At 37.4% G+C, this 12331-nt stretch overlaps 1 pseudogene; it reads left to right on the top strand.

Moving 5' to 3' along the window:
- The first annotated feature begins 6008 nt into the window (after nt 1–6008).
- On the top strand, nt 6009–10859 carry LOC120205872 (annotated as a pseudogene).
- The last annotated feature ends 1472 nt before the right edge of the window (nt 10860–12331 follow it).

The raw sequence follows: 12331 nt of genomic DNA, 5'->3' as shown, positions 1-12331 counted from the left end.
CACTAAGATGAGCAAGGCGCATATGCCACAATTTTGTCGTATCATCACAGGACTCAACAGAGTGAACTCCACCTGCAACGGTACTCCCTAACAATCTGTAGATATTCCCTACAGTCATCTTGCCTTTCATCACAGTCAATGCTCCTTTAACAATCCGAATGGTTTCCCTATCCTCGTCAGCCTTAGGGATAAAACCATTCTTGTGTAAAGTGCCCAAGGAAATCAAATTCTTCTTCAAGTCTGGGATATGTCGAACACCACTCAACGTCCGAACGGAGCCATCGTGCATCTTAATTCTGACATCACCAATACCAACAATATTGCAACATCGATCATCACCCAAATAAACCGAACCAGAATTAACCGGCCTGTATGTCGAAAACCATTCCCTATTTGGCGTGATGTGATAAGAACATCCAGAATCAAGAATCCAAGCATCCGTCAATTGTGTCGTTGAAATAGAAAGCATATCACCCTCACTGCAATCAGAATTATCATCCTCGACCACGTTCACAGACTTGGATGAGCCATCACACTTCTCATCTGTCTGCTTTTTCAACTTCGGACAGTCTCGCTTCATATGTCCCGCCTCCTTGCACTTGTAACAGTGAATCGTCTTCTTATCCCTGGATTTGGATCTGGAATTCCGCTTCCCGGACCCTGCCTTCTCTGGCTTCCGTCCACGATCTCGATTACCCTTGACATATAAGCTATCGGCTTGAGAGCTTTCCCCTGCATTCTGCTTCCGCTGGTTGTGAGCCAACAAGGCTGCAGTAATCTCCTCAACATTGATAGTCTCTTTCCCATATGTAAGAGTAGTCACCATGTGTTCGTAAGAGGGAGGCAACGAACACAACAGAATCATCGCTCTGTCTTCATCCTCAATTTTCACATCAAGCCGAGCCAGATCAGAAACGATTTGATTGAAGACATTCACGTGTTGCGCCAAATCGTGATCGTCCTGCATCTTCAGCCCATACAGCCGCTGCTTCAGATACAGTTTTGTCGTTAAGGATTTGGACATAAACTGACTTTCCAACTTCCTCAAAATTTTGTCTGGAGACGATAGATGCATGACGTGATACATGACCTCGTCCGCCAAGCATAATCGTATGGTTCCTGCCGCTCGCTGCTGCAATTCTTCCCAATCTTCCTCATCCATCGACGCCGGCTTTGTAGGTCGCAAAGCCTTCAAGATCCCTTGCTGCGCCAATAGATCCTTCACCCTCGTTTGCCATAATCCGAAGTTACCCTGACCATCGAATTTCGCGACTTTGAATTTTGCTCCTGACATCTGATACCAATTGTTGACGAAAACGGGTAAAGAAAACGAAAGAACACGAGAATTTTACGAGGTTCGGCAATGTGCTTACGTCCTCGGTGCCTAGGCGGCGCTAGAAGTTTTATTCAATGATATTTTAGGTCTAGGTTACATCTCTATTTATAATAGAAAACCCTGGTACATAATTACAAAATCAACCCTGTACCGTACCGCGGGGGCTGCGCCCCCACACCCCCAACCCACATAATTCGTAACCCCACAACGAGACTTTTTATGAGCCATACATAACACTTTGGCACTAGCAGGGTAGGGACTGCACATGAGCTCATACTCTCTCGGATATAGCCAATCTCCAACAACTCTTCCACCTGTCGATGCAACTCTTCAGCCTCCTTGGGACTGAGGTGATATGCTGGTCGATTTGGTAAACTTGACCCAGGAACAAGGTCAATTTAATGCTGAATATCCCTCATAGGCGGTAGCCCAGGAGAAGGATCCTCTGGCATCAAGTTAGAGAATTCTGCTAGCAGCCGCTGTACCTCGACTGGTAAATCTGTATCCACGTCTACGACACTATTCTCGCAAGGTAGTAAGACATAGACCACGCCTCCATGCTCAATCTCATCTAAAAACCTGGACATAGAAAGCAGGTTAGTATTATTGATTATCGGGGTAGGAGTGAGTCCTTCCCGCCGGGGCGCCAACACAATCTTTTTTCCCTTGATGCTAAGGGAATATGTATTCTTCCATCCGTTATGAATAACACTGCGATCATACTGCCAAGGTCGACCCAACAATATATGACACGCATCCATAGACACAACATCACACCAGGCATTATCAAAATATTTTCTTCCAATTGAAAAAGATACGAGGCATCGCCTATAAACTGTTACCTCACTTCCTTTATTTAGCCATGCCAACTTGTATGGTTTAGGATGACGGTCCGTCTTCAACTGAAATTCTGGACAACCTCCTCGGATACTACATTCTCACAACTGCCGCTGTCAATGATCATTTTGCAGACTTTATTTGCAACTGTGCAGGTCGTGTGAAAAATATTGGTTCTCAACCAATCGTCCCCTGAATGGCCCTTGGGGGTAAGTTGACTCTTGCGAACGACCAGAGTCTCATGACCATCTCCATACAGCACATCATCAGTCTCATCATCATCATACACGGGTTCGCTAATCTCCTCAGTCTCGTCTTCCGCGTTTTCCTCAATCAAAAAATATTTGCCCTTTTGACTAGCAGGCTTCCTGCAATTAGTCGCCCTATGCCCTTGTTCACCGCAACGAAAATATCTAATAGTAGGGTTAGAATTACCTTGCGGTGGCTGCTGAGCAGGACAGGAATCCTGAGGGTGAGCTGGTCAACTGTTGTGATCGCTCCTGATCACTGGTCTCCTGTTTTGCTGTTTTCAATAGCAAGTGCACGTTGTTATGCTTCCAAAACACTCCACAGTGAATGAAGACTTAGGACATCTTGTAAGGGTTGGCGTAAACCCCCCAAGTATCGCGTCACCATCTGCTCCTCCGTCTCAGATAAATCGTTTCAGGCGACCAATTGGTAAAACTCCTCCGTGTAATCATCGACTGATCGCGCGCCCTGTCTCAACGCATGAAGTCGCTGAAATAAGGTTTGCGTGTAGCCGAAAGGAAGAAAGTGACCATTCATCTTCTTCTTCATCTTCTCCCAATCAGTGATCTTGGCCTTGCCCTGTCTTTCTCGTGAACGTCGCAACTGTTCCCACCACGCAGATGCTCTGCCCTTGAGTTTGATGGCGATTAGTTTCACTTTCACACGATCGGGGACTTCCTCATATTCAAAAATACGCTCCACTTCATTAATCCAATCCACGAATCCCTCGACCTGTAACGTACCAGAAAACTCAAGGAGACCGACCCAAAAATCGAGGTCTCCATGACGCTCCTCCCGACCACGGTGCTCCCGGTTCTCCCGGAATAGAGCACGATTGTGATATGGGTTTTCGAAAGTGGAATTGGTATCGTGATCAGAGGCCTCACGATCATCGAAATCCTGTGCCGCCAGGCGTTGGGTTAATTCTGCGACTTGCCTTTGCAAATCCGCAGTCATCACATCCTGAACGCTGCGATCACGACGTTGGGCTTCCTCATTCGGAACATGCTCACGACGACCACAGACAGAATAATTCACAAGAGAAAATTCGTCCAAAAACCAGAGAAAAAAGTCTCTAGGGTTTAATAAAATATTATAAAATCAAAACTATCTAAAATCAGTCCACAAGCCGGACTGTTATAGCCAAAAATCTTGTTTATCGGAATTTTACCAAAAATAGCAAAATCCCGAAAATCACTCTAAATTGAAATTCAAAATAAAATAAGCAATCTGCAAAAAATTCGACCGAAATCGGATTTAAAATGACTTCCTAATTGACAATCGAAATATTACCATAAACAGTAAAAAATATCTAAATCTAGTTATTCGGAGGAGAAAACGGCAGAATTTGAGGTTGAAAAAAAGGCCACATGGAGCATAGCTCGATGTAGACAGCGTGCGCTTCGAAAAAAGCTTTTCGGATTGGGGTCTTATGCGCGATTCTGACACACGTAGCCAAAGTTATGGCCAAAAGACTCAAATGAGGAACATATCACAATCAATTCTCGCCTTTGCGCTGATCTGCCAACTCATGGTATCTCAGAGCCATCAATGTGCAATCTGACAGCTCAGTGTCTCGGATCTCCTGTATCATATAGTATAGGGACTAATAAAATAGTTTGACCTAAGAAGCGGCTGGGTGACTCCACAACTCCCGCCTCGTCAACTATCGGCTCTGTTTTAAAAACCGGACCGGACCGGCCGGTTTAACCGGGAACCATTGCCTAGTCCGGTTCAATCTAAACCGGTTGAACCGTTACTAGTGAACCAGCCAGAACCGCTGAACCGTTTGAACCGGACCAGCTGAAAACCAGAATTTTTTTTTAAATTAAACCAAATGTCGTTTGTTAAACGAGCCAAGTTGAACAGGAGTATTGCTGAGCTCGACTCGAACTTGAAAACTTTAAAAGTAAGCTCAACTCCACTCAAACTCGCAAGTTAAAAATTATCAAGTTCAACTCAAACTCGAAATATAATATTGAAACTTGAACTCAAAAAGACTTGAACTAAAAAAAAATAGAAACTCAATTGAAGCCTAAAATTCGAGCTTGATTGAAGTGAAAGAATAGTTCACTCAATGCTCACCAAAAGGCTCCATAATTTGAATGTCAAATTATCTCTATTATTTATAGAAGTTAGTTGTGATGCTCTTCTATGTTTTTTAGCAATGTGAGATTGTTTTGTTCTCATATTTTTACTCTTTAGACTTTTGGAATGCTCTTCTATGTTTCTTAGCCATGTGAGATTGTTTTTTTTTTAAATTAAACCAAACAATATCATTTGTTATGATTTTTTTAGCCCCAATTTTTTTTTAATTATAGTTATATAATTATATTTATTATTTAATATGTTTTACCTTAAATATTATGTTGTAGTTAATTTGAATCATTTTGTTTCACTTGATTTTATGTTTTTTAACTTATATATGTTATGACTTGCTTTGAATATGACTTGTGATATAAAAAATTATCTTTTATTAAATATTTTTGGTATTTTTATTTAATTTTTTAAATAATTATGACGTCGTCTGGTTCTTTCGATCGATCGGATCGGTTCGACCAGTTAAACCAGTAAACCGGTAACATGACCGGTTCGCTAACCGGCCCGGTTTTGAAAACCATGACTATCGGAGCTATAGTATAAAAGCAGAGCAAATTTGAACACAGACGAAGCCAATTCACCACAAAACCCACGTTTTCCTTCCCCGAATTTCTTTCCTGCCAAACAGCCTCGTTTTCACAATTTCTCACCAAGATTAACGACGTAAGCTTTCAAACCGTACACCTTGTAAAATTAAAGATCTAGAGTTTATTATGACTTTGCAACATTCTAGAGTTTAAATTTTAGATTGATTTATTGCGAATTTGTTTTCATTTTATCAGAAAATTGATTTGAAATGAACTCGTACTTTCGTTTTTCCTTTAGATCATATCATGTCGCTGATAGATTGTTTTGGTGAATTTGGAGCCATTTTAGGCTTTGGATCAGTTTTGTTTCATTTTTAGCTCTATGTGTTTCTTTGATGATCACCGTCTCTATATTTTCCTTCTATTGAATGTGTTTTTCACCTTCATATTCCCCACTTTGCGTTGATTATGTTTGTTACTAATTTGGCCTGGAATTTTTTGTTGTTGAACAGCTCAGGTATTTTGAGTTTATATATAATCATGTTGTGTTTGAGCTGAAGTTTACTAATTACATGTTTCCAAGAAATGCATAGTTTAGGTTTACATTGCTTTAACAGTATTAGATCTCATAGATGGTGGATCTCTGATTCAATCCGAGAGGTTGCTTGTTAAAATTTTGTATAACTGCTTTATAATGAATTATGAAATATTGTATATGTTATAAATTTGCAAAGGAACCTCGTAGGTAGTCCGTTACTACATAACCACAAAAGCATTTAGTTTGCAGTATCACATCGTCACTTCTTTTCTTACACTTCATTGATTAAAACCAAGAATATTCCGTATGTTGCTGCTGCACCATTTTGTTACTTAGCTTTCTGTTGCAATTCATATTGATTTGTTAACAGTATTTTTTATGGCTGCAGTTGAAAATAATTATATATGAATGTTGCTTGCAGATGGCAGAGACAAAGAAGGCAACTTCTTCGGCTGTGGATTCAAAATCAAAGAAGATATAGTGCTAGGTATTCCCTGGCATGCTAAAATGAAGAAAAAATGCTTTAGAAAGCATGCAAAATTAACAAGAGACTGTAGCTTTATAGTAGATGGGTAGCTATGATTAACTGTGGTGATTTCTTAATGAATACATTATTAGAAACGCTACCCTTAACCTTTTATGATTGATTGCTCTGGAATCTCCCATGACTAGAATAGTTAAGTTCAATTCTAAAGTCTAAAGATGATTCAATAAGTCTTTCTAGTATCACATTCTTCAATAATTTATACGACTTGTGTACTGAGATCCCAATTTCCACTTAAAACAGATTAGGATATCGGTAAAGATTTCCTTAGCTCCTGGAAAATGAAAGATGATGATATGGATTTTAACTTTGAGACAACCACGAAGGGTAAGAAAAAGGCGTTCAACTTTGATAAGCAGTAAGTGTTGCCAATTCTTGGAGTTTTTATTGTCATTGTAAAATGAAGGTGTCATTATATCGCATCAGAACCTAGCACAGTTTGTCTATTCTGCATATCATATGTAGGAATAGTGTACTATTGTGTTTTCTTTCTTTTATTCGTTACTTCACTATACCCTTTTTGGTTCCTCCTCTTTATGGATGTCATCACTCATCATTCTGCTGTTTCCAGTATAAATTATTTCTGCGAGTAGGATGAATTACCGAGGTTTGAAGATATTTGTTCCTTTCAGGGATATTGATTTTAATCTGGATGACGATTTTGCCAAGTTATCATCATTCAAAGTGGACATGCCTGATCTTGACTTATCATCACCCGCAAAAAAGGATGCAAAAGCAAAGGAAAAGTCTAAAGAGGACACTGATAATGGGAAGCAACAAGAGAAAAAAATCGCTTAACCTTTTCTTTTAATTTTAATGAGTGAGTGTATAGTTCTTTTATGTTTCAATCTTCACATGTTTAAGCTTTTGCTTTAAAATTATTTTGTGGGAACATACGTCAATTTGACATTCATTTTTTATTTTTTAGCCTGTACGTTGTATCTGTTGCAGGTTGGATGGTTCTGATTTTGATTCAACCCTAAATAAAGGAGAGAAGACTTGTAAGAAAAAACAGGAAAGCAAAGCATCTGCTTCTGAGAGTACAGATGTTTCTGAAGTTAACCAGGCACTAGAGGATGATTGCATAATTGCAAGACTTCCAGAACCAAGGGATGCTGCCAATTCAAAGGCTGAGACATCCAAGGGTCGAGCCGAGGCTTGTGATACCATAGATAACCCTTGTCCCTCAAAAGCAGTTCCTGCAAAGGGAACTGATCCAGAAAAATTGGTTACGGCACAAGAATCAAGAAATTCTCCAGAGAAATCTGAGGAAACCAATGCCAAAGAGACATATAAATCAAGTCCTCCAGACAAGGAGATTGCATCAGAACTCTATGATCAGCAGTCCTTACAAAGTTCACCCTGGATTCCTGCAGTGGGAATAATTCAAACCCTGAAACTGTTTCAGACATGCAGGCAGAAGTTTGTTCTCATGGAAGAAGAATAGAAACCAGTTCAGCTTCAGAGAAAAATATAAGTGACAAAGTGATAATCAATGAGGAGTCCATTCATGAAAGTTTGCACCAGAATAACTCATTTCCGCTATCAGAGAATAATAGAGATGAAAGAGAAGGGGCGGGTGGCAATATCCCAGCAGCAATAGAAGAAAATCAGTTAGTGCAAGATGAAATAATTGTGAAGGAAGGTTCCACTGCAAGCTTATCAACAGAAAATTTAGACCATATTGCACCCTCGAAGGATATCCAGACTCCAGCTCCCAATCTTCCTTCTGTTTCATTGGACAGGTCAGATACCCGAAAAATCTTGTAATGATGTGCCATTCTTGTTTAAATATCGAAGTGTTCTAATTTGTGATTTTCTAGATGAACTATGTGAATGGAGGTATTGTTGATGGTGATATTAATAATATATTATTAGTTGGAGGATTGAAAAGAACAAATATACATTACTGCATCTGCTACTGTAACTGCTTATTATTACATTGATTAAGAAACACTAGCTACTGATACTAACATGTTCTACGATTAGCACTGATAATTCATTAAAACTTGTATAGAAGTCTAGAACTGCAGCTAACTTTTGATTTATAATTAGATGCAGTGAACCAACAGCCGCAAAACTTTCTGCAAAAAAACACACAGAAACTGGGGCAATTCGTTCAAGGTTTTCCAGAAGACCAGAGGAAAACAGATCTCAATTGCATCAGCCATCAGAAACTGGAAAAGAGGTCTCCTCGTTTAGCAGGAAAAAAGTGGTGACATGCATTTATACCCCACATATGAGAAAAGGTATGTCATGCTTTCTCTAATAACTTTAAATAGTGTTTTCCAAGATAGATAGGCTTTTTAGACTATTTGCATCTTCACCAGGGAGGGCTCTAAAGCTATTGAAGCACAGAGTGGAAGAAAACTGATTGATTATTCAAATTCACAAGAACTAAAAAAAGGGAGGCATGTTTTGCTTCAAAGCGGAAACAATATTGGAAGTTCTACTGATATCAGGTAACGCATTTATGGTAGTAGTGATAAATGGTTGCTCCTTTGGAGATGTCGGTGGGACTTGTTAGTTGTTAACGTCAGAGACAATAAAGGGTAGCAAGTGGCAACAAATTGATCGATAAATCAGTTGTGCAAGATAAAGCAGCACGAAAAGGAGATCCTGTCCTTTTAAGAATTGAAAAGAATGCTAGGTGGTGTTACAATATATGTGCTTGTATTTCTAAGTTTCTGTCAGCCTTAATTCCAGAAACATTAGTTTCTCATGCAATTTTTTGAATACGCAAAGTAAGCATTGGTATGGCTGGCATCTTAAGTGTTTTCTTGGTCTAAGTTTGATCATTGTCTTAGTGAAAGGTTAAGATGTTCTAATAAGAAATCTATGCTAGGATTCTTCCTTTCTGGCCTGTAGTTTCTGTTTATTCATAAATTATCTTGGATATCTGTCTATCAAAAAGTAAGATGAACATTGATTTGGTTATTGGAAATTTTCATCCTCTTTAGGAACATTTTCTTCCTGACCAGTATGTTACACACATTTCTTATGAGTTTTATATTTTCCCGCAGATTCTTGCTTTATCTTATGATTATTTTATTTGCATAATTGCTATTTTTATATGTTTTGATCTCCATCTTCCATTAAAAATTTAGAACTTAATACATATATTATCTTGTAGTTAGAATCTTCTATTACTTAAATCTATTTGTTTTTTGTTTGGACGCTTTAAGAAATTGTGGACTAAGCTGTGCAAGCTTGTTTGGAATCCTTGCAGTTTGAACGCTTACCCTCATAACCATGCTGAGAAGATAACTGAATCTCGTGTGTACACATCAGTGAATCCCAAACTTCAGGTTCCCAAAATAGACTCCGTTCAGAACTCAAAGTTTCATTCTGAAGCACATAAAATTGCCAAGAAAGCACCTACTCTTTCTACCTTCAAAAGCACAAGGTGTGGTGTTGATTTAGCAAGCTAGATGTTTTTAAGGCCTATATATGAGGGATTATCGGTTAAACTTTTTGTAATAAAGTTTGACCTCTTCTCAATGTAGAAGTATAGTAACAAAGATAGATCATCTGGGTTCTCAGAAGGAAACCAGTTCATTGAAAAACTTAGAGCAAAAGAAGGATACTCCAGGAAATACATCAAAGATTATCCCTCCTGTTGGTTTTCCTGAGAAACAAACACCAAAGCTCCCTTCCTTGAAGCGGAAAACATTTCAGGTTCTCATGCAAGTTACTACTTTCAGTGCAAAATTACATTTTTCACTTAAAATTGCAGAATTTTCTTTAAATATGATGTCACGGAAATAGTATCGTGTTCATGTAGTTAATATGATGTATCACCAATATTTTCTCAAAGCTGTTCTGTAGGAATCAAATGAAGACATGGTGTTGTCGAAACCCCTCAAAAGGATTTCGCAATCACCAACTGAAAGCAGGTCTTGTTGCTTCTGAACTCTACACACATCTTAACCAGTCTACAGCCTTCTTCGCGATAATAACACATTTTAATAAAACAAACATGCAGGAATACAGAATCTTTTGAAAGAGTTGCTGATAAAGAGGTATCAGTTCGACCAAACTGGCAAACTCATACATTTCTGCATGGAAAGGGCGGAAAATGTTTGGTAAACTCGACTCTAATTACATTAAATGGTTATACTAGGTTCAGGAGCATAACAATCGCATGGATGTTTCAATAGAGAATGTTCTCTTCGATCATCTGACCTCCAGATCTGAAATTCCTCGAGAGGTGATTATGACAGAACTCAAATTATCTTCGGTCATGGAACATGATAAAAATGTGGAAAAGGCTGAAGCTTATGGAAAGGAGCTTGGTGATGTAAGTAAAACACATCAAGCAAAGTATGATTCTTTGAAGTTTATATCATGTTACTGATGTATTTAAAATTTGTGATTGATAAAAATATAAATATTTATATATTTTAAAAACTTTTATTCAAGTAGTTTTTAAATATATATTTTATAAAATTTAATTGTTTAAATTATTTAAAATAATCAAGGTTAAAGTTTAAAATTTTTTACTTTTGAAAAAGTTAATAAAAGACAAATTTAATAGGACGGATAAAGTATTTGGTATAAATTTGTTGTTTTTCTTCGCAGATACGCAACATGCTCAAAAAGAAACATGAGGAAGCCAAAGAACTCATGGTTCGGGCTATTGTGAACAACAACAATTTACTGATGCTTAACCATCCCATCAATAAAGAGAAGATATCCTTCCCATTTTGTATTATTTTGCATTCATAAGATTTTCTCTGCTTACACACTGTTGTTATAACTAGTGTTGCACATTCCTTCACGATTAAGAACGTTAATATGGTTCAGAAATTTGCTGAGCTATTGATTTCCAAGGAAATGCCAACTTGAATACTTGATCGAAGGCACGGACAACACTTATATGCCCATATAAGGTATTTCTCTCATCTCTAACACATAAATAAAGATGCATGGTAATTCAAACTTCTCCCCAGTTTTACTTTATATGTTCTTGCTCCATTAAATTGTCAGAAACAGGATACATGTTTTTCTCTTACTCATTGAAGTGGTTCTTGAACTGAATCTTTACAATGCAATCAAGTATAGGTACTGAACATTTATCAATCTAGAACTTCATTATTTGCTAATAGGTAGGGTTGGGCGTGGGTCGGGTTTTCAACCAACCCGAACCAACCCAAAAATTTTATACTCTTCACCCGAAACCCGACTTGACCCTTTTAGGGTAATTTCACCCTACTTGAAACCCGAAACCTAACTCGACTCGAAATAATATAAAATTATTAATTTTATTCAATAAAATAGAGATTTAATTGAAAAAAATATAAAGAGGAGTATTATTACAATTATTTCTAATTATATTATTTTTCATGTCATGTCGGGTTGGGTATTTTTCACCCTAAGGGGGTGTTTGGTTCAAGGATTGTGGGATTCCCCCACATTCTCATGTTTGGTTGGCCGGGAATCTCATTCCCGGTAATGTTTTATTACCAATAGTAGATTTTTTGGGGTATATTACCGGGAATGTCATTACCTCCCTTCCCTTAGGTATTGTAACATTACCGGCGTTTTGGACTAAAATGCCCTTAAATTTTTAATTTTTTTTCAAAAATATCATTCTTCTGTCATTGAATAATAAAAATTCTACGAAAGTTAAATTACAAATTTATCCTTAAATTATTTTAGATTTACAAAAAAAAGTCTATAATTAAAATTTTATATCAAGTTCAGGAGTTAAAATTTTTTTACCCTTTCATTAAACATTTTTTATATTTTTAATTTTGTAAAAAAAATTTATATAAATATTATGAATTTAATTTTTTAAAGAAAATATATAAATATTTTACAATTTGTAATATTATACAAATATATAATAAAAACAATTTGGTCAAATATACATTCCAATAATCTTTTATTCCTTTAACCAAACACGATAATCTTACATTACTGCTAAACCAACCAAACACAAAATACAATATTCCCAGTAATTCTATTCTCTGGTAATATTTTATTCCCACTGGTAATCTTACATTCCGTGAACCAAACTACCCTAAACTCTACCCGACCTGACCTCAACTCATTCTATAAAAATTTCAATCCAATCTGCACCCAAATTAAAAAATACGACTTGATTGAGTAAAATTCAGGTTCCATGCCCGTCCCTACTAATAGGTTAAGGTTCAACAATCTTACCATGAGAAACTGTAAAAATATTAAACAATCTG

The sequence above is a fragment of the Hibiscus syriacus genome, unplaced genomic scaffold, assembly GCF_006381635.1.
Source record: "Hibiscus syriacus cultivar Baekdansim isolate YM2019G1 unplaced genomic scaffold, ASM638163v2 tig00013285_pilon, whole genome shotgun sequence".
NCBI classification, from domain to species: Eukaryota; Viridiplantae; Streptophyta; class Magnoliopsida; order Malvales; family Malvaceae; genus Hibiscus; species Hibiscus syriacus.
Note: the sequence above shows the minus strand (reverse complement) of the source record. Positions and strands in the feature narration are given on the sequence as shown.